We start from the raw sequence: 19,713 nt of genomic DNA, 5'->3' as shown, positions 1-19,713 counted from the left end.
TGGCAGTTAGGCACATTGCTCCTATTGAATGTCAACCTAACTGCCATTGGAAAATCCTTGTTATCACCTTGTCCCCATCCCATCAGTCCATTTAAAAATACTCTGAAGTATTCAATTACAGTGTTAACGCTAATTTCTCTTCTTTCCCCTCCCTCATCTTATGAAGTCCCAAAATGCTGCTTTTTGGAGATGTAGGAGAAGAGGCTAGCCGGGGATCATTTCTTGCAAGCAAAGTTAGTTTAATTCAGAGCTAAAGGTGTAGCACTCCTTTACATAACTTTTTAAATTGCTCATTAAAGTGTGTAAAACTGCTAGAGAGGCTGAAATTAACTTTTCCCCCCCTAGACTGCAGTGCAATGTCAAGGTCAGTAATATGGCAGAAATATTTCTCAAACGCCTAGAATCCACCAGGATTTCACTTGCACTGACAAATCTTAAATTTTAACCCTGTTACTAAAGATTTACTTAAACTTGTCCCAGGAAGTAGAAGGAGAATATGTGAACTGTGAAGGCATTCAAAGTATTACTAGTCTTTTCTTCCTTAGAAATAGATTCTTTTCTTGCATAGATTTTCTTAAAACAAAAAAGAGAACCAAGTTGTTTTGACGGACATGTTTCAGCCACTTATAGTGAAATTTTGAGGGTATTTCCATCCTAGTCTTTCTCTTTAGTGTTCATCGTAGAGTTAGGTGCTGGAGTTTTCGCTTTTAGGGGGTTTAAATTGTTTGCATACTGTTCATGCTCAATAGGTTAAAAGAAATGATAATTTGGGTTTCTGTGTCTGAATATGAGTTCAGGACATGAGGGCTCCATTGTGCTTTCTGCTATATGGACATGAATCACGATAAATTTACTAAGATCAGTGAATAGGCTTTGTGCGCAAATTCATGATAGTCTGTTTAACTAAAGAGATGCAATGGCACAGCACCAAATAGCAAGAGCAGGACTGTGTTTCTGAAGAGGAAATCTCAAGCACTTTCTGATAAGCTGAGGCAACAGTCATTTTCTCCAGCCGTTCTCCCAAAGCGTTCAAGACGCTCCATATTTTATCTGCTTAGATATTGCAGTTGTCTATTCTCCCAATGTTTTCTGGCTGCTCCAGGCTTCTGTTCTACCTGTCATACAGCTGTTCGGAGCCTCTTCACTCCCTCCTCCTACCATGCACTTCTACCCATTATGGACTTCCTTATTGCTTCTCCTAACTCCTCCCTTCCAATCTGGGTTTCTGTCCTTCCCCCTCCCTTAATATCTGCCCTCTTCTCCGCTTCATTTTTTTCTTTCCTCTGCTATTGGAGACCTCTGCCACCTTCCCTTAGCGTTCCAGCAGCTGCCACAACTAATTTTTACCAAAGCTATTAAACCATTTACTAAATAACCCAATGGCTTCCTTAATACTACTGAGCAGTTCATCATGGATTTCAGAACAGTAAATCCAGTAGACTAAATCTAAAATACTCTGGGACTTTTCTTGCTAAATCAAATGCTTTGTACTCATGCGTGCTTGTTCTGTATATACTGCTATATATATATATATACAGCTACAAAGAAAACTTGGTCAGTACATACGTTTATTTGAGAGAGAGACTTACATACCTGAAAGATGGAATAGCCTTTAGGAACTCATGTTTCCTGCTGTAGATGATGTTTGCTAATAATTTGGTGCCCTTATAAACATTAAAACCTCTTATTTTACATTTAAAATCTTTTTCTTTCCTTTTTTGGTGGAGAGGTGGCTGAGGATGATAGGAAAAGAGGGAAAGTCTTTTCACTTCTATCATGCATACTAACTATGCACCTTTACAAAAATCCAGATGGATTTCTTCTCCAGAACAGGTTTCAGAGTAGCAGCCGTGGTAGTCTGTATTCGCAAAAAGAAAAGGAGGACTTGTGGCACCTTAGAGACGAACTAGTTTATTTGAGCATAAGCTTTTGTGAGCTACAGCCACTGAATGCATCCGATTAAGTGAGCTGTAGCTCACGAAAGCTTATGCTCAAATAAATTTGTTCTTCTCTAAGGTGCCACAAGTACTCCTTTTCTTTCTCCAGAACAGTAAATAGAGCCAGTTCTGCAGCAATTTGCAGATAAATAATGTATTGCAGCCGGTCAAAGAAGGCTTTGAGTAAATGCTTCTTTATAGGGTCCTATGTTGCAAGTCAGACTATTACTCTGCAAATTCAGGTAACACCACAAAAATGATCTGTGAGATCTTTGATTGCTTGTTACATGTGTTTTGTGTTTGTAGCTCTTTTCCCCACACACCCCAAAAATTTCACAGCATTAGTAATTTTTCGGCTTTATGGTTGCTTGTTGATTAACTGAGATCAGGGTCAAGGGACAATTCTCTGAGCTTTTCTCTACAAACTAAAAGGCCTAATGTAGCTTCGTTTTTCTTTTTCATCCGCAAATAAGCAACACATGAATCTTTAAATCCATATTTTGTTTGTGATGTCAGGGGAAGTCTTCCTACAAAACCAAAAGCCCTTTTGAAACACAAAAGTTGAAATGTTCAAAGAAAGGATTAATCTAATATGAAGGGGGTGCCAATTACAAAAAAAGTGTGTGTTTGGCATTACTTTTGACGTTCAAAAGTAAAGGAATACATTCAATTTGTAGGTAACGAATATAGGGTTTGGTAATGCATCTGGAGTTTAAAGAACATGCAAATAAAAATCTGGATATATGTGAGCACTAGGTTTCCTGATATCTGTATCTGTAATATTCTTTCTAAATTGACTGATGAATATATGTGCATTTTCTTGCTTTTATAAAATATGCTGGTTCAGTAGCTTTCGCATTAGAGCAGCATTTGCATATGAGAAATGACACAGTAGTAAGTATGGATGTAACTGTGTGGAATTCACTGATTTCAGTGGGAGTCAAGGGAGTTTAGCAGCTTGCAGAATTAGGCTCTATGATACAGTATCCTATCCTGTTTAGTAACTCCATTACTTTGTCAGTATGGTTTAGTTGGTTGTACTGTTGGCCTTGGCTAAGAAAGTCACATATTTGAGTTCAGCACCAGAAACTGAGCTGATTTCTTCAGTTCATAGCCCCTGGGCCAGCATGTGGAAGAGAGATTGAACAGAGGTCACTTCTGTCAAGCTGTTCTGACTACACGGGGAAGTTAAAAGCCCTGTGACATTATTCATAAAAATAAGCAGTAACACTGCTGTCCTGACCACCAAATTCCCTTTCAATAAAACCAGTTCTGATTTCCAAGAACATGAACTGTTTCTGGTGACTTACAAGCTTTTCTGTTTTCCTAGGAATCGCTCTATCACCAATCTCTTAATTTGTCGTTTTGTAAAGTGTCTGAATACCTTCAATATGAAAGCCACAATATGAAACAAAATTATTTTGACTCTTTCACACTATAGCATTGACTTTATAAAGACTCTGTATATGAAGTGCATAAAACTAGAATATTTCAGAGAGGGAGCAGAAAGATTGTTGTATTCTCTTTGCACTTGTGTTTTTATTTTTGTTTGTTTGTTGTTACAGATATGGCACACAAGCTTTTATTGTGTCAGTCATGTGTACCGTGGTGGTGATAGGAAATCAAGAGAATAGCTCAGGAGTGGCCAACCTGAGCCTGAGAAGAGCCAGAATTTACCAACGTACATTGCCAAAGAGCCACAGTAATACGTCAGCAGCCCCACATCAGCTCCCACCGGCAGCCCCGCCAATCAGTGCCTCCCCATCCCTCCCTGCACCTCCCGATCAGCTGTTTCATGGCATGCAGGAGGCTGGAGGGGTGAGGAGGAACAAGGGCATGGTAGGGGGTCAGGGGAGGGGGCAGGAAAGGGTGGAGTGGGGGCAGGGCCTGTGACAGAGCCAGGGGTTGAGCAGTGAACACCTCCTGGCACATTGTAAAGTTGGCGTCTGTAGCTCCTGCCCCGGAGTCGGTGTCTATACAAGGAGCCGCATATTAACCTCTGAAGAGCCACATGTGGCTCCGGAGCCACAGGTTGGCCACCCCTGGTGTCGCTGATTGCTAGGCCTCTCATGAACAAGACTACATTAATTTTATCTTGCTTTGAGTTGAGTAGCAGAACGGTTTGAAACCGATGATCCATGTAGTCTAGTATCCTGTCCCTAACGATAGCCAGTAACAGATGCTGCAGAAGTTATAAGAAACCCTATAGGGGGAAATTATGGCATAATCTGCCCACAGAGGAAAATTTTTCGTAACCCTATTGGTTAAATCTTGGTTTATGTCCTGAAGTATGAGGATTTAGAGCTGTAATGTAAATGTGAAGTTCTCATTTTCTATATGAACTTTTGAAAACTATACTTTCCATTACTTCCTCATGGCAATGAGTTCCACACTTGTATTGCAGAAGTGTTTCCTTTTCTTTGTTTTAATTTACCTTTCAGTTTAATTGAATGGCCCCTTATTCTTGATTTCATTGCATTTTTATATAGATTGTGTATTTTTGTTAGTAGCTCAGCACTTCGTTCTTAAATTCCTTCAGAACTCTTGGATATAGCCGTCTGATCATGGTGGTGTGTTGCTGTTTAAAGTATCAGTTTGTTCCAGCACACTCTTTTCGGACACCTCCATCTCAGACAATACTTCATCTTTATCAACTGAAAAGAGTAAGAGCAAAATCTTAAACACCCCTTCACCGCTCCCCCATTGAAATTAATAGTTAAACTCACTGACTGCAGTGGACTCAGAATTTCTCCCTAATTCTGGGGTAGGTATCTCCCTAGCATCTTTTGAAGTGAAGGCAGATGCAAAGAAATTTTTTGGTTTCCCTTATCATTAATTGCTCCTTGGTTGTCCAGTGAGCATCAGTTCTCTGGCAAGTTTCCTGCTTCCAATATACTTAAATAATTTATCTATTAATTTTCACTACCATAACTGCTAGCGGAATTATTGCAAAGGAGTCCCTTGAGCTCACAGTAGATACATTTGTTTGGGGAACAGAAATTATTTTGAATGAACTAGCTGAGGAGAAGTAAGTCTGGAACTCAGCAAATAACTCAGAAGTTCTTAGAGATATTGGTGGAAAGAGGGGTTCTGGGCAGAACCAATTCCTAGTTCCATTAGCAGCATCCTCTAACCAGCACTGCTGTGTTGCTTTTGTGATGTTTTATAGACTAGCTTCAAGTTACATAAACATCCACACCAATTATATTTAATATAACCGCTTTAAACTGAATTTCCCACTCTTGAATGACTATATGGTCTAACGACCAGTTTAGATTCAAGCTTGGCCTTGAGACTTCCTTGAATGTAGAGAGCCCTGACTCTATCAACTGCATACGGTAACTTTGTTCACAGAACTTGCATTCTTAAGACAGGATCTGACTGGGACTCCCTGTTCCAGATATAGCTATAGTTAGTTAGCCATCTTTATGGAAATGATGTTCAGAATCTGTAAGGCATGGTTCCTTTGGCATCTTGCTGTTTGTTTGACAGAAGTCTATTTTTAACTTAATGTCGGAGGAGAAATTGCTTGTTCTCAGCATTGGCTACATTACGATAATATATGTGAGAATGTTCCCTACATAGAAAAATATACTGTCCTAACCAATATGGGATAAAGAAACCTTCATTTATGTCATAATAGTAACATATTTACCCTACTTTTTTGTTAATACTACTGATATTGTAGGACTTGCTTTTTTGACTTACATAGGAAAATATATATTTAAACCAGGGATTCTAGGAAGGCCTATTTCTCACACAGTTGTTTGTTGGCTTAGAAAATGGACGCAAACAATTTTCTACAGAAAGCCTGTTGTAGCAGCTATGCACCTCATTTTTAATTTTGTGGTGAAGAGGGAAGAACGCTGCTGCTGTTCAGTAGGGATCTGGTAGGACAGTGGAATAACAGACTCCAGTTTTAAAATAAAACTGAGCCTAGTTATGACTGTCCCATTGCAGCATTTGCTATTTGTGGGGAAGTTTCAGCTATTGGTTCCCAGAGCTAAGCTCACTAGAGCTAGGGCAAGGGCCTTCTCAGTAGCTCCTCATCATGTTAGGAATTTGCTTCCTCAGGCAATTGCTCAGGCCTTGTTTTCACTAGGGGAAAAAAGGTGTGCCTTGTGTTAGCCAACACCTGGTCACCGGAGGTAAATGCCTAATAAAGACAAGGTAGTTTGCAGTTCGAACATGTTCGCTGGCTGAGGTAAACCCCCAGCTTCCCCATAATCTTTACCTTAACCTGTCTACTTGTGTTAAAAGTACAAATTGACTTGTCTTCAATAGGAGTTTACCTCATACTAGTCACCTCATATTAAAACAGCCTTTTTTCCTAGTGAAGGCACTCACACAGAGTGCATCTCTCCACTGGTTGTCTTATACTTATCCAGATGCTGGTATCCCCCTGGAAATTTTTCCCTCGTTAGTGCAGCCTAATTCTATTGAGAATAAAGGTGGAGTGTGCAGAAAATGTGCTCTCTATTTTGGATAAATACTATGGTCTTGATTCTCCACTCCATCTAAGCTGCCCTTGACACAGTGAAAAAGTGGGGAACTTAGGGGAGCTAGTTGCAGCTCCCTAATGCAGGGCTGCCTGGTTCTGGTGCAAATTAGGGCTGCATAAGGACAGACGTTCTTTGCATCACTGGAGGACAGGGCGTAGTTCCACTCCAACATGCCTCCTGCCAAGGGAGGCTAGTGTAGTTAGCAGCATGTACTGACAAAGCTCTCATGGACAGAGGAACTTCTCCACTGGTTGTTTCCAACCAGTTTTGTGCATTAAGCACACAGTGGCCTGAGCAAACTGGAGAGTCTGGCTGTCTTTACATTCTGTTAAGGAGCACTCAGATGCTGTGGTTGGTAATGGTGCCTCCTAAATGTTTAATGAAAAATTATTTTTAAATTTACATTCAGATTTTTAGTGATCTGTAATGTCCTGTTGCGACATCATTATGTCATTGGAAAACACTGAAAATTACTTCATTTATGCACTCTGATACAGTATGAAAAGTGACAGCGTGGGAAGCCCGTTGCCTAGTGACAATCCCATAGATGTCTGAAGGAATTTTGTTTGTTCACCTTGCATTGCACTTGTTTCCTTAGCTGCTATTGATCAGTGTAGCACTGACGTCAACTGCCATTTTGATAGCACTCCAAGTCTGTCTCATAATAACATTGCTTGAGTTCGTTCTTTTCCCCCTCCCTTTTGTATTGACAGCAATGAAGATAAACTAAATCAGCTGTCTGTCAAACCCAGACCTGCTGTGTTGAGCTTAGAACTTTTGGGAAGTCCCCTCTATTTCTCTCTTTAAACAGAGCATCTAAAGCTCTGTTTGGACAAACAGAGCATCTAAAGCTCTGTTTTTTTTGCTGTTGGGTTCTGATATGAGTTGGGCAAGTGTTTCTTCAAATCAGATTCTGATCTTCTTATTGTATATCACTAGGGATAAGACATTATTCATACTTCTGAATAGAAATCATCAATCTAAATAATGCTTCTGATCTCAAAGTGCTTTATTTAAAAAGGCAAAAAAAGTATATTGGCAGGATAGAACCACTTTGGGGCCATGAGTAACTAAGTATTTTTGATATTTTTAATTGGAACAGCTGAACATGATTATGTAATTTGCCTCTGATGGGAGAAAATTGGTGTTTGTCTTGTAGGAAGTGGTCTGTAATCAAAGTGCAGCATTTAATGGTGGATAGAGGAATCTGGTAGCATTAAGTCAGAATAAAGGGGTGTGTGTAAATCTGTCTTGTATGAACGTATATTATCCTGAGTCACTGCTTCAGCCAATATGGGGTTCTTGGAACATGCTGGCTGAGGGCAATAGCTGCTTGGGTTCCTCTGCTGCAAAACATATTTTTATATTTAGCTATTTTTATGGCATTGAAGTTGGCAGGTAATCAGCAAACACCTTGGAAGCTGCATCTTGTGTGTGTGTGTGCTGTCTTAAGAAAAATCCAAGATGTCTGTTTGCATCATGCTATTTTGCATTACAATTGTATGTGTGCTTGCTGCTTCCTTTATGCAAGTTTTTAGGTTCTTAATTCTTTTGGTGAAGATCCTTTTGTTTTGGTTTAAATATTTATCCTCTGAATGGCCATATCTAGTTGGTGTTAATGGAGTACGATCTGTGAGCCACTCAGATGTCTGTGTATCTTTCTACAGTATCTCTTTCAGAGGAACAGAGGTTTATTTTCTTGGGTTTGTTTGATTGTTTTTGGTTTGTTTGTTTTTTTAACATCTCTCATTTCCTATGGGTAAGAGGAATTACCAGGTCACTTAATGGGACACAGAATAAATCTTAGACCTAAATCATTTAAATGGTTCTGGATTCTAAAGGTCTATATTTCAAAAATCCAACAACTTGGAAATGAGAAACATTAAAAACAGTCATCACTGTTTATGTATACTTAAGTGTTCTGTGCTTATTATTTTCTGTTTACTTAAGAAAAGCATAAATTAACAAATCCTATTTCCAGAGGTCTGCTAACATTTTTTGCCACATTTACAATGCTAGTACTTAAAAAAAAAAAAAAAGAAAGAAAAGAAAACTAAAGTAAATCTTTACTTTTTTTTTCAATACAAAACAAAAGTGCTGTTCCATATATAGGTCTAAAATTCCGTTAGTCGGAGAAGGACAAAATCAGTGTGGAAATAAATCTTTCCAAGCTTAGAGATTAAGAGAATATTATTAAGTTTTAACAGAATATAGTTGTACCACTTCCTGATTGTTAGCTTACCAGCCTCCTTCCCCAGCAAATGCTGGCTCTTTGTGAGCTTTATCTCCTCGAAGTTCAATCTGTTTAGGTTTCAGTGATGTAGAAGAACCAGTGAAGATGCACTGTTCTTGAGCTCTAAATAGTTCTTTGTACTTAAAATCTCAGAGGAGAATGGATCTCAAGAGTGAGTTTTGTGGCAGCTGGTTTTTTACACTCTTAAGGTTCAGTTAAAAAGGAGGAGAGGTCGCTGAAATGAAGAACCTTCCCTTGAGAAACTCATAGGATTTGAGCCTCCCTGAAGGAGGATATCCTGAGGGGGAAATAGACAACTAGCAAATTTTACTTAAGATTAAAATGCTTTTATGCAGCGCTTGCATGTATCACAATCAAAGCAACACGTTTTGCCCCATTAACTTTGAACTTTAAATGGCAGTAAATTTTCTTTATTTAAAACAATGCAAATCCATATTTATATAATATAATGTATAATTGTATAATGTATAAGGTATAATTGTAGAGAAACATACTCCCACTCTTGGTTATATGTGAATTAAAGGATTATTCCATATTTCCCCAGTTTTTCTAATGCCTGAAATGCAGTAGTCTGGGCCTGTGTATTTAGTATATAAACTATCTAGAAAGCTTAAATCTAAGGTATAATTTGTAGTCTTCACCTCCCCCACTATTTAAGAGTGAGTAAGACCCCAAAGGAACATACCGTGCTGTCTGTGGCAGATGGTTGTATGGCCATTAGAGCTTTCTAATTTCCTGGCAAGAGGAAGTGTTACAGCTGGTGGCAGAAGAAGAGGAGAAGAAACGGTATTCATAATCTTGGTGTTCATATTTAGGTATCTCCAGTGCTCTGAAAGAGAGATTTCTCATTTTATTGTTTTTTGAATTGATTTAGTCTGTATAATTTCAAAGAGTGATGTTTGATTTTTTTCACACACAAGCTGGGGCAAGCCAAAAACAATTAACCCCGGAAGTAAAGAGAGATGGACCCAAAATTCTCTGGTCAGTTCGTCCAATTGTCTTGCTACAAGAGTTTATTGAGCTTAGAGAAGAAGGCATGTGAGAAAACAGAAACTTTCCACGTACCTATGGGTTTCCCTCACCCTATACTTCCTCATCCTGCAATGTCAGAAAATGCAAGCTGAAGTGGAGAGGTTCTGTGACTGAGAGAATTTACAAGTTGCAGGAGAAGGATCCTGGATGCCCCAGAGGGCTCTGCCCAAGCACAAAAATCTCTCCAGAGTCGTGAGGGCTCCAAGGCAGGGAAATGCATGTGTCTTTATTATTTAGCATAGATCTGTGCATGTCTCATGCTACTAAGTAAAGAGTAATGATGTCTTAGAATCTTCTGCGAAGTCTGGCTTGCTTTCACTGTCACATACCCCTGAAGATGTAAACTGTAAACCAGAAGGCTCAAAATGCATAAATACAATCTGCTTCTGAGATGATGGGAATGGAGCAGAAAATTCCCCCCACCACATTTCTGGTCCTTTCCATTCCAGTACAACTGCTGAAAATCTAGATCTCCATTAACTCTTCCCCCTTCCGTGTGTGGTATTTTAAAAAAACAAGTCACCTTGTGGAGTCTGCATTAATATGATCGAAAATCATGATCAAATACTATATCATATGTATATTTAAATTCTCCTTAATAATAGCGTGGGCCTTGTTAATCAATATTGATGTTTGAACTATGAAGTGATGGTGCCCAGGATTCAAAAATGTGATGCTATGCCTGGATTTGCTTAACCTTTTAGACAGTGGAAGTTTGAATTTCCCATCACACGAAGAATTGATATTTACTAATTGTCATAATAACGTGTCTATCATATTTTCAGTGTTTGTCTTTATTTTTACAGTGCCCCACACACCTTGGTTTGGGGAAGAGGCACTTAGAACATTACGTACAATTTCTTGTAGTCTTATTAATGGATATATACACTAGCCACTGCTTTCACCAAGTGGTTAGTACTGGAAACTGTTCTGGAGGTAATGATTGGTATGGCACTTCTCTAATCTGTTTCATGCTACATATTGCAGCTTGCATTATAAAATAATAATTTGCATTTTAAATATTGAGTGTATGACAAGACAAACAAATGGGTCCCAAATCTTGATTTATAACCTGAAATATGTTGTTCGTCATGAACTGTCAGAAGGAACCGATTTCAGAACAAAGGCACACAGCATCTAAACGTTTGACATTTTTTGAAAGGTGGAAAACTAACCAACATGGATCCAAGATAGCAGGCCATCAGTCATGTTTTTTAGTTCCTTTGGCAGCATCTTTGTAAAGATTGAGTTTTTTAAGGGCTGGTCCTTTTGAGTTCAAGGTGCGTTGGGTGTGTTTTTGTCCCTTGAGTTAAAGGAAATGGGATTTGTAGTTTAGGGCCCTAAGCAACAATCCCAGTGCATAGAGCTTTCCCTCCCCAATTTCCTCATGCCCATGTCAGTTCTTTCGTACTAGAGAAATAAACTACAACTGCACTTTTCCACAACTAACCAGATGCTATCACCTTTTTACACTGCCTGCCCCCATAACACTTTAAGTCTTAAAGATTGACTCCTGATTGGGGGAGGGGGAAATCAGTAAACTTGTATTTTTTTTCTTTATAATGTATTTAAAAATCTTTTAAAGAAAACTTTTTGGTTGTATTAGAATTTCTGGTGTTCTCTACACTGTTTTTCCTGAAAGATTTGGTGAATGATTGGAGAACTAGCATTATTTATAACATCACAGATATGAAGGAGGAGAAGCCTGCTGAATTGAGAAGGGGAAGTTATTTTTATTCAGATTGTTTAAAACTCTCTGGGCTCTTAAAATAGGTATTTACCTCAAACACCAAAAGAATACTGGAAGAAAATCCATAATTATCTTAGCATGTTCCTTTAGCTAGGGTTGAGACCTCCCAACCAATCCCCTTTCCTCTCCTCCAGAGACATCAAGCAAATGCAGGGAGAACAAGACTTGAAACCTGATTTTGAGGATGGAGGGAAGATAAAACAACATACAAGCCACCCTTACTCACAAAAGCAAAAAAGGCACAAACCCAATAACTTTTCCTTTGCAGTTCACTTTTAAGCCTTGGGTCTGTATGATGAAGCATCAGTACTAGCCAACCACAGGAATCAGAAGGGTTTACATACATGGTGAAGATCTTTCTTGTTTTACAGACCGATAGAATTCTGACGTATTCTGTGTAATCTAGGATTTCTTGTTACCCCATGTCAATTACAAAGTACAGATTTCAAATTTAAGTGCACAATGCTTACCAGTTATGAAGGTAAAAAAACAGCACTTTTCTATTTTGATGAACACAGCAGGCAATTATTCTGGGATTTTTCATACTAGAATTGACACCTTTTTAACCACTAATGTTAATTTTTAACCAAGTTTGGAAGGCTGGGGAGAAGCCAAAGAAACGGGGAAGAAGGCGAAGGTAGAACCAACATTTGAAAAGCGTAAAAGGGATGATCCAAGGAACTATAGACCAGTTAACTTAATATCTATCCTGAGCAAAATAATGGGACAGTTAGTTCAGGATTCTTATCAACAAAGAATTAGAAGCTAAAAACATAATCAGTGGTTTCATAGAATGTAGGTCTTGCCAAGCAAACCTATTTTCTTTTTCTGACAATATTATAGGTCTAGTTGATAAAGGCTATGTTTGCTACAGTTAAAATTTTTCCAAGGAATTTGATGAAGTACTACATGAGATTTTGATTTAAAAACTTGCATTTTATATAACTAACCGGGCACACATTACATGGATTAAAAGCAGGCACACTGGCAGATCTCACAATGTAGTTGTTAAGGGGAAGGCATCAATAAGCAGGGTTGTTTCTAGCAGGGTCTCGCAGGGACTCGTTCTTGGTCCAGTGCTATTTAATATTTTATCAGCAATCTAGATGGTAATGTAAACTCTCTGCTTGTAAAGTTTGCAGATGATACAAAGACTGGTGGGATAGTAAATAATGAGGAGGAAAGGTTGCTGTTAACTATCTGAATTGCCGGCTAAATGGTCACAATTCAACAAATTGTATTTTAATACAGCCAGATGCAAGGTAATGCACCTGGGAACCAAGAACGCAGACTATACCTACAGAATGGGAGGACTGTCTTGGAAAAGCAGTGACGCGGAGAAAGACTTAGGGGTCATTGTAGATAATTGTCTCACTATGAGTTCTCAGTGCAATGTTATGGCAAAAAGGGTTAATGTAATCCTTGGATGTTTAAAAAGAGGAATGTCATGCAGAAGTAGGAAAGTGATCTTGCTGCCATACATAGCATTGGTAAGACTGCTAGTAGAGTACTGTGTTCATTTCTAGTGTCCACATTTCAAGAGGGATGTGGAAATACTAGAAAGAGGTCAAAGGAAGGCCACAATGATTCAGGAGCTATAAAACAAACCTTCCAATATGAGCCTTAAGTCACTCAACTTAATCATCTTATCAAAGAGAGGGTTGAGAGGTGACTTGATTAATGTCTATAGATATTTATACATGGAAAAGATATCTGGTCGTGGGAGATCCTTCAATCTAGCTAAAAGCATAACAAGATCCAGTTGCTGGAAAATGAAAGTAGACAAATTAAACCTTTGAAATAAGATGCAGTTTTGTAGCAGTGAGGATAATACGAACATTGGGGCAACTTACCTGAGCAGACAGTGGACTCCCCTTTGGTTGGAGTCTTTAAGTCAAGCTTAGAAATATAGCTGAAAGGTGTGTCCCACATGACATTCTTATAAGCAAACTAGGGAAAGGTGGTCTAGAAATGAAATTACTATACGGTGGATGCACAACTGGTTGAAAGGCCGTACTTAAAGAATAGTTATGAATGGTTCGCTTGTCCAAATGGGAGGCTGAATCTAGTGAGGTCCCACAGGTGTCAGTCCTGGGTCTGGTAATATCCAATATTTTCATTAATGACTTGGAGCATGGAGTGGAGAGTCCACTTATAGAATTTGCAGATGACACTGTGGCTTTCCCCAGGGTACAATCTGGCCTGTTGAACAGCTGTATCCCCTCAAGTCTCCAACATGGGGTGCCTTTTAAACTGTTTCACTGTAAAAGTAGTCTCACTCCTGGCCAGCTCTCACACAACCTCCAGAATGTAAATTACCGCATGTTATATTGTATGAGTACTATAGCCAGCCAGCCACCCACCCATTAATTATAATTAATTACAGAGCAACACCAGCAAATTCCCAGTCCCAGACTTATCTCCAGAATTGAGCGTCTTGTACTGCCCAGCTCTTTCCTTCTGGACAAAACAAGTTCATAGAAAGTCTGTCATTTCATTAATAGAAATGATGTGCACAAATCTTGTTATCCCAAATGAAGTTCCCAAATACTTCAAAACAAACACACTGGTTTAGATAAAACAAGTTTATTAACTACAGAAAGATTTTAAGTGATTACAAGTAATGAAGCATAAAATTCAGAATTGGTTACAAAGAAATAAAGATAAAATGTAAATTTAATACCTAATTTAACAAGCTAAGTGAATTCAGAGCAAAATGTTTCTCTCACCACATGCTCTTGCAGTCTTACTGGTTGGATGCCTTTCAACCAGGACCCCTCCCCCAGTCCAGTGCTCCTTTCCTTGTCCTTCAGGCCTTGTGGATGCTGTGGGCAGAGAGAAAGGGAGAAGAGATAACATGTGGAGTTTCTCCCCTTTCTGAGAGCAAATCTCTTCTTTGAGATTCATCTCCAGCTGAGGTTCAGGCGATAGAAAATCTGTTTGCACAGGAACCTCCACCTGTTCCATTGCCAAGATGTAAATTTCTCAGTCACAACCTTCCTCCTGCCAAAGAATGGCCTTCACCAGGTGACAGTCCATTTGATTTTGTTGACACTTGGCTGAGGTGTTGCTAGCATTTTGTCTCCACGACATAGTTTGAAGCTGTTTCCCCAGACTAGAAATGTATCTTATACAGTATAATTTTATAACTTTCCATACAATGGTGCCACACATTTTACCAGGACAATAATTATCAGCAAATTATGAGTTTTCAAATGATACCTCAGAAGGCATACTTTGTATGAAATATGTCATAGTCTTGTAAAAAGGATGAATGTGAGGGTATAGACGGTCACCGACACCAAGCTGGGAGGAGTTACAAGCACATTAGAGATCAGGGTTAAAATTCAAAACAACCTTGATACGCTGGTGAATTGGTGTGAAGTCAAGAAGATGAAATTCATTGAAGAAAAGTACAAAGTACTTCACTTAGGAAGCAAAAATCAAATGCAAAACTACAAAATGGTAAATAACTGGCTAGATGGTAGTACTGCTGAAAAGGATCTGGTGATTATAGAGGATCAAAAATTGAATATGGGTCAATAATGTAATGCAGCTGCAAAAAAGGCAAATGTTATTCTCGAATGTATTAACAGGAGTGTTGAATGTAAGACATGGGAGGTAATTGTCCTGCTCTACTTGGTACTGGTGAGGCCTCAGCTGGAATACTGTGCCCAGTTATGGGTGCCACACATTAGGAAAGATGTGGACAAACTGGAGAGTGTCTAGAGAGCCACAAAAATGGTAAAAGATTAGAAAACCTGACTTATGAAGAAAGGTTAAAAACTGGGCTTGTTTAGTCTTGAGAAAAGACTGAGGGGGAACCTGATAAATCTTCTAATATGTTAAGATTTGTTGTAAAGAGGATTATGATCAATTGTTCTTCTTGTCCACTGAAGGTAGGACAGGAAGTAATAGGATTAGTCCGCAGCAAGGGAGATTTAGGTTAAATATTAGGAAAATCTTTCTAGCTATAAGGGTAGTTAAGCTTTGCAATAGGCTTCCAAGGGATATTGTGGAATCATAGGAGTTTTTTAGAAACAGGTTGGACAAACATCTGTCAGGGATGGTCTAGATGTCCTTGGTCCTGCCACAGTGCAGGGGGCTGGACTTGATGGCTTCTCAAGGTCCCTTCAAGCCATATGTTTGTATGATTCTGTATGCTTTAATGGTGCTTCTAGGACAAATTCTATGGCCTTGTACATGTGTGGGGTCAGGCTGGTTGGTTGTGGTGGTCCCTTCTGGCTTTGGAGTGTCTGAATCAGTGAATACACCTGTTTCTTCCCTTCTTTCATGGGCCATGGAGGAAAGAAGTAGCTCAGCATTGCCCTCAACCTGTTCATAACTGTTGCAGCTCTGCATTAAGATAATGACTACAGTCAAAGCTTCATGGCATACGTTAATCATCTGTAGTGGTCAGGAAGGATTTTTTTCCCCCAATGCACAATTGGCCAGGTGTATTCTAGGGTTTGATTTTTTTTTCTGTTGTCTTCCTCTGAAGCATAAAGGACAATGGAGAACATTCTGATCTTCAGTAAAGTTTTCTCTGCATCACATTGTGGTAGTACCTGTAGCAACTCTGCTTTCTTTTAAGTCCCATGTATGATCTGTTGTGATTAGCAACAGATCACGGGCATTTGTATATACTTATTTCCTTTTTTTCCTCCTTATCCTTTTGTTTCATTTTTCTCATTCTTTATCTTTTTAGATATTTTATACTGTATATCCCTTTCATAAGCAATTTAAATATAACTTGTACCAGATGAGTGAGAGTTTGGAAAAATAACTACTTTCTTGACATCACTTCATTGTTGCATGGATTAAAACTAAGAGAAAGTGCTTACTTTTCTCATTCCAAGCTTTAAATGATTCTGTTAGTTTTGGAAACTCAGTCAGTATTTAAAAGCAGCATGAAGATGTGTTGGTGAATATTTCTGTTAACTTACGCAGTAAGAGTTGCTACAGGTACAGTAATTAATTGGTGGATGTGGGGGTATTAAATCAGTTTGTCAAGAATAGGTAAGGGACATTCATTTTAAAGGTACAATATGGAAGAAAAACAAAAATATTAATACTTTCACATGAATAACTTTATCTAAAGTTTTATGACTGATCATTGCTGATGATTTATAGAAATTAAAAATGGGAACCAAGTTTGGGTCCATAATGAGGGATAATGATGAGCTGTATTCCTAACACTCCCCCTTGAATATATTATTTTACTTCTTAAAGGCAAGAGGTATTTCTCTGAAGTGGTCTTTGTATTAAAAAAAGAAAAAGGATGATAGCTTAAAAAAAAAATCCAAAAGTATACTGTAAATAAAATGACAGGTTTCAGAGAAGCAGCCGTGTTAGTCTGTATTCGCAAAAAGAAAAGGAGTACTTGTGGCACCTTTGAGACTAAATTGGTTAGTCTCTAAGGTGCCACAAGTACTCCTTTTCTTTTTGTAAATAAAATGTAAAAAAAAACAACCCTATTTTTTACCTCACCTGTGACTTATTCTCCAATACACTACCATTGTGGTTATAACTTCACAGTTTGGTACAGGCTGGGGCATAGCAATAGGATAGGGGAATTGTTTTTGTACTAAATACTCCTCTGCCTCTTGTTTGAGTCATTCAACTCATAATGCTGCATTTATTTCATTTTTAACAAATTTTTGCAGGATTATGGGCACTAGCAGTCAAATTATGCTGATATATTTTTGGGATCCACCAGTTACAAACTGATGAGATCCTTGTACTTTAAAGACTGTGTTAATTTTATTAGGTGCCAGCAATGAAGGTTAGACTTTGATTCCATAAGTGCTTTTCCATCCTGTTTTATCCCATTTCATTGATAGTTGATGAAGTTGTAAAAGCTCCTATGATTTTTCTATCTCCAAAATCTTTGCTCTCTGCAGTGCCAAAAAATCTGGGCTAAGTGTCTAGGCTAAGTTGACCACAACCAGCTAACACATTTTAAAGTGACACTGTTTGTTTGTGTCTATATTTGGATCTCCGATAGTGTAACTTGACAAATATTTTTAAAATCATCCCACTTCTTGCATGTACCCTTGCTGTCATTCACTCTCAATAGGACTATCGTAGAACCGACAAATCAATTGAAATTGAGTGAAAATTATAGCATTGTCTTTAATCTATCCAGTATATTTGAGTATTGAGTAGTCTCTCTGCTACTAAGGGACATCTCATTAAGGAGAGATGGAGATCCTAGCATGGCAGGGGAAAAGGGGGAATGTCTGCAATCACGATATGGTAATTAGCCTTGAGCAAATGAAATACTTGAGGATCATATCCTAAAAAGGGGGTTAGAGCAAGATGGCCTTGCTGACTGATACGAATACTTCTTACTGGGGACCCATGGTTAAGTGGTTCCTGGTGAAAGGCTGGCTTTGGGTCTTTGGTTAACCTTACCAAAAAATGGCACCAAAAAGCTTGAGGTGAGACCGTTTGAGAGGGGAGGAATGCGGAGGAGAGGTTGGGTTGGGAGGAGGGGATGTGTTTGTTTCCCTTCTGAGCTCAAGTACTATCACAACTAATATTGTAGTACAGTCTCTCTTTCCTGGTCAGTTGCAAAAAAGTACAACCCAGATGTAGCTGGTACCGATGGAACTTGTATGGGTACAGTTCTTAATCCTGTTAAGGGCATGAAGATAAATGAATAAATTCCTCATCAAGTTGTTAAAGTGGGGTAGGGGAAATGAAAAATGTACATTACACTTATTCTAAACTTGTCTGAGAAAGGTCACTAATTATAAACTGAGCTTGAAAATTTTAAAGCCCTTTCAGGTGTGCTAATAAAAGATAGTGTCTCTCACTCCCTCGAAATTGAGGTCTTTAAAGAACGTGTAAAAATACTGATTTGCATGTTTGGGGGTTAATTGAGAGGCAAATGGAGAATCTCTACTAGAAAGTCTTGCTGCTGGTTTAAAAACTACATTGGATGTAAAATTTATGCCTCAAAGTATTGTAACATTTTTCCATATTCCTGAGAAACACCAAAGAAGTGGGTGAAATTCCTTATTTCTGATGTTAATGAAGACTGTATTTTTCCTCTGACTTTGATAGGGTTTTTCCTATACCAAATGAGTCGGAAAGAGTTCAGTGTTTTGGGTACAGAATAAGTGGGATTCTTTAGCAAACTACAGCTAAGAGGTTGCATGACTTCCCAGATACTGCACACGCCATTTAGGCTCAGAGAAAAAGACTGAAGATCAAATTTGTTGGTTTTTTTTTAATATATATATATATATATATATATATATATATAGCATCTTGGGACTGGACATCGTTATTTCATTTCCTTCCAAAAATTGAATCTTCAAAGGTCAAAAATTTGCTATGATAGTTAATTTTGACTAAATAGTACAGTGAACAACCTATGGAATTCATAATCCATGAGTCATTCACGTCAGAAACCCAAAAGTTCTCTTATCTGATCAGGAAACTGAATCCTAGTGCATGGCCTATGTGTTCAATCCAAACCGTTCAGATTTGAATGTTGAGCAACCAATATCTTACTGTCAAGCTGCAGACCAATAACTACTTTGTGAATTTCAAATAAAATTTGAATCTCTCCATACAGTTTGTGAACAGGGAGAAGAAAAGCAGTGAAATTGATCAAGTAAATTATTTACTATGAATTATTTACTCAGCTCTTTTCATTACCATGCAAATTGTAATGGCTTGTTTACAAGCCGCCTACTTGTTAGGTAGTTTAACTAAAGAACTCTCATACACATCCTTTTGTCCAAAATAGTTCAAGCTTGTTGACCTTCAGGTCATGCTGCAAGGCTATCCATTTATGTTAACTTGTAGGGAGACAGGAGCTTGATGGGGGTGGTTGTTTATGGGGCTAGGTAGTTAAGGGATGTTAACTGTTGGCTTTCTTATATCAGCTCTGGCAAACTTGATATAAGATGTTAAAGTGTTGATAGTGAGTTTTCACTTTTTTTTTTTTAAATGATAATTCCTAGGGAGCAACCGAGATCGAGGACCCCTTGTGTTAGGCACTATCCACAAATGGAGTAATAGTCCCTGTCCAAAGAGCTTAGTATCTAAATGGACAACACCAACAATGGGTGAGGGTGAAGAGGTACAACCTGTAAGCAGAGTAAACAGACTGATTGATGGTTTGCAAATGTCATGTTAGATCCTTGACTATTTGTGATTTGTTTTTGTATTTATTTTTGCTGTAGTAAGTCTCTAGCCTTTTTACTCGCTGCGATTGATGTT

At 38.4% G+C, this 19,713-nt stretch overlaps 1 protein-coding gene across 7 annotated transcripts in view; it reads left to right on the top strand.

Annotated features, from left to right (window-relative positions):
* MICU1 (mitochondrial calcium uptake 1) overlaps positions 1-19,713 on the top strand; it is a 217,284-nt gene that overhangs the window by 143,424 nt on the left and 54,147 nt on the right. The window lies entirely within an intron of this gene.

Source organism: Lepidochelys kempii, chromosome 7 (genome assembly GCF_965140285.1).
Source record: "Lepidochelys kempii isolate rLepKem1 chromosome 7, rLepKem1.hap1, whole genome shotgun sequence".
NCBI classification, from domain to species: Eukaryota; Metazoa; Chordata; order Testudines; family Cheloniidae; genus Lepidochelys; species Lepidochelys kempii.
The sequence above is the reverse complement of the archived record's forward strand: the minus strand, read 5'-3'. Positions and strand labels throughout refer to the sequence as shown.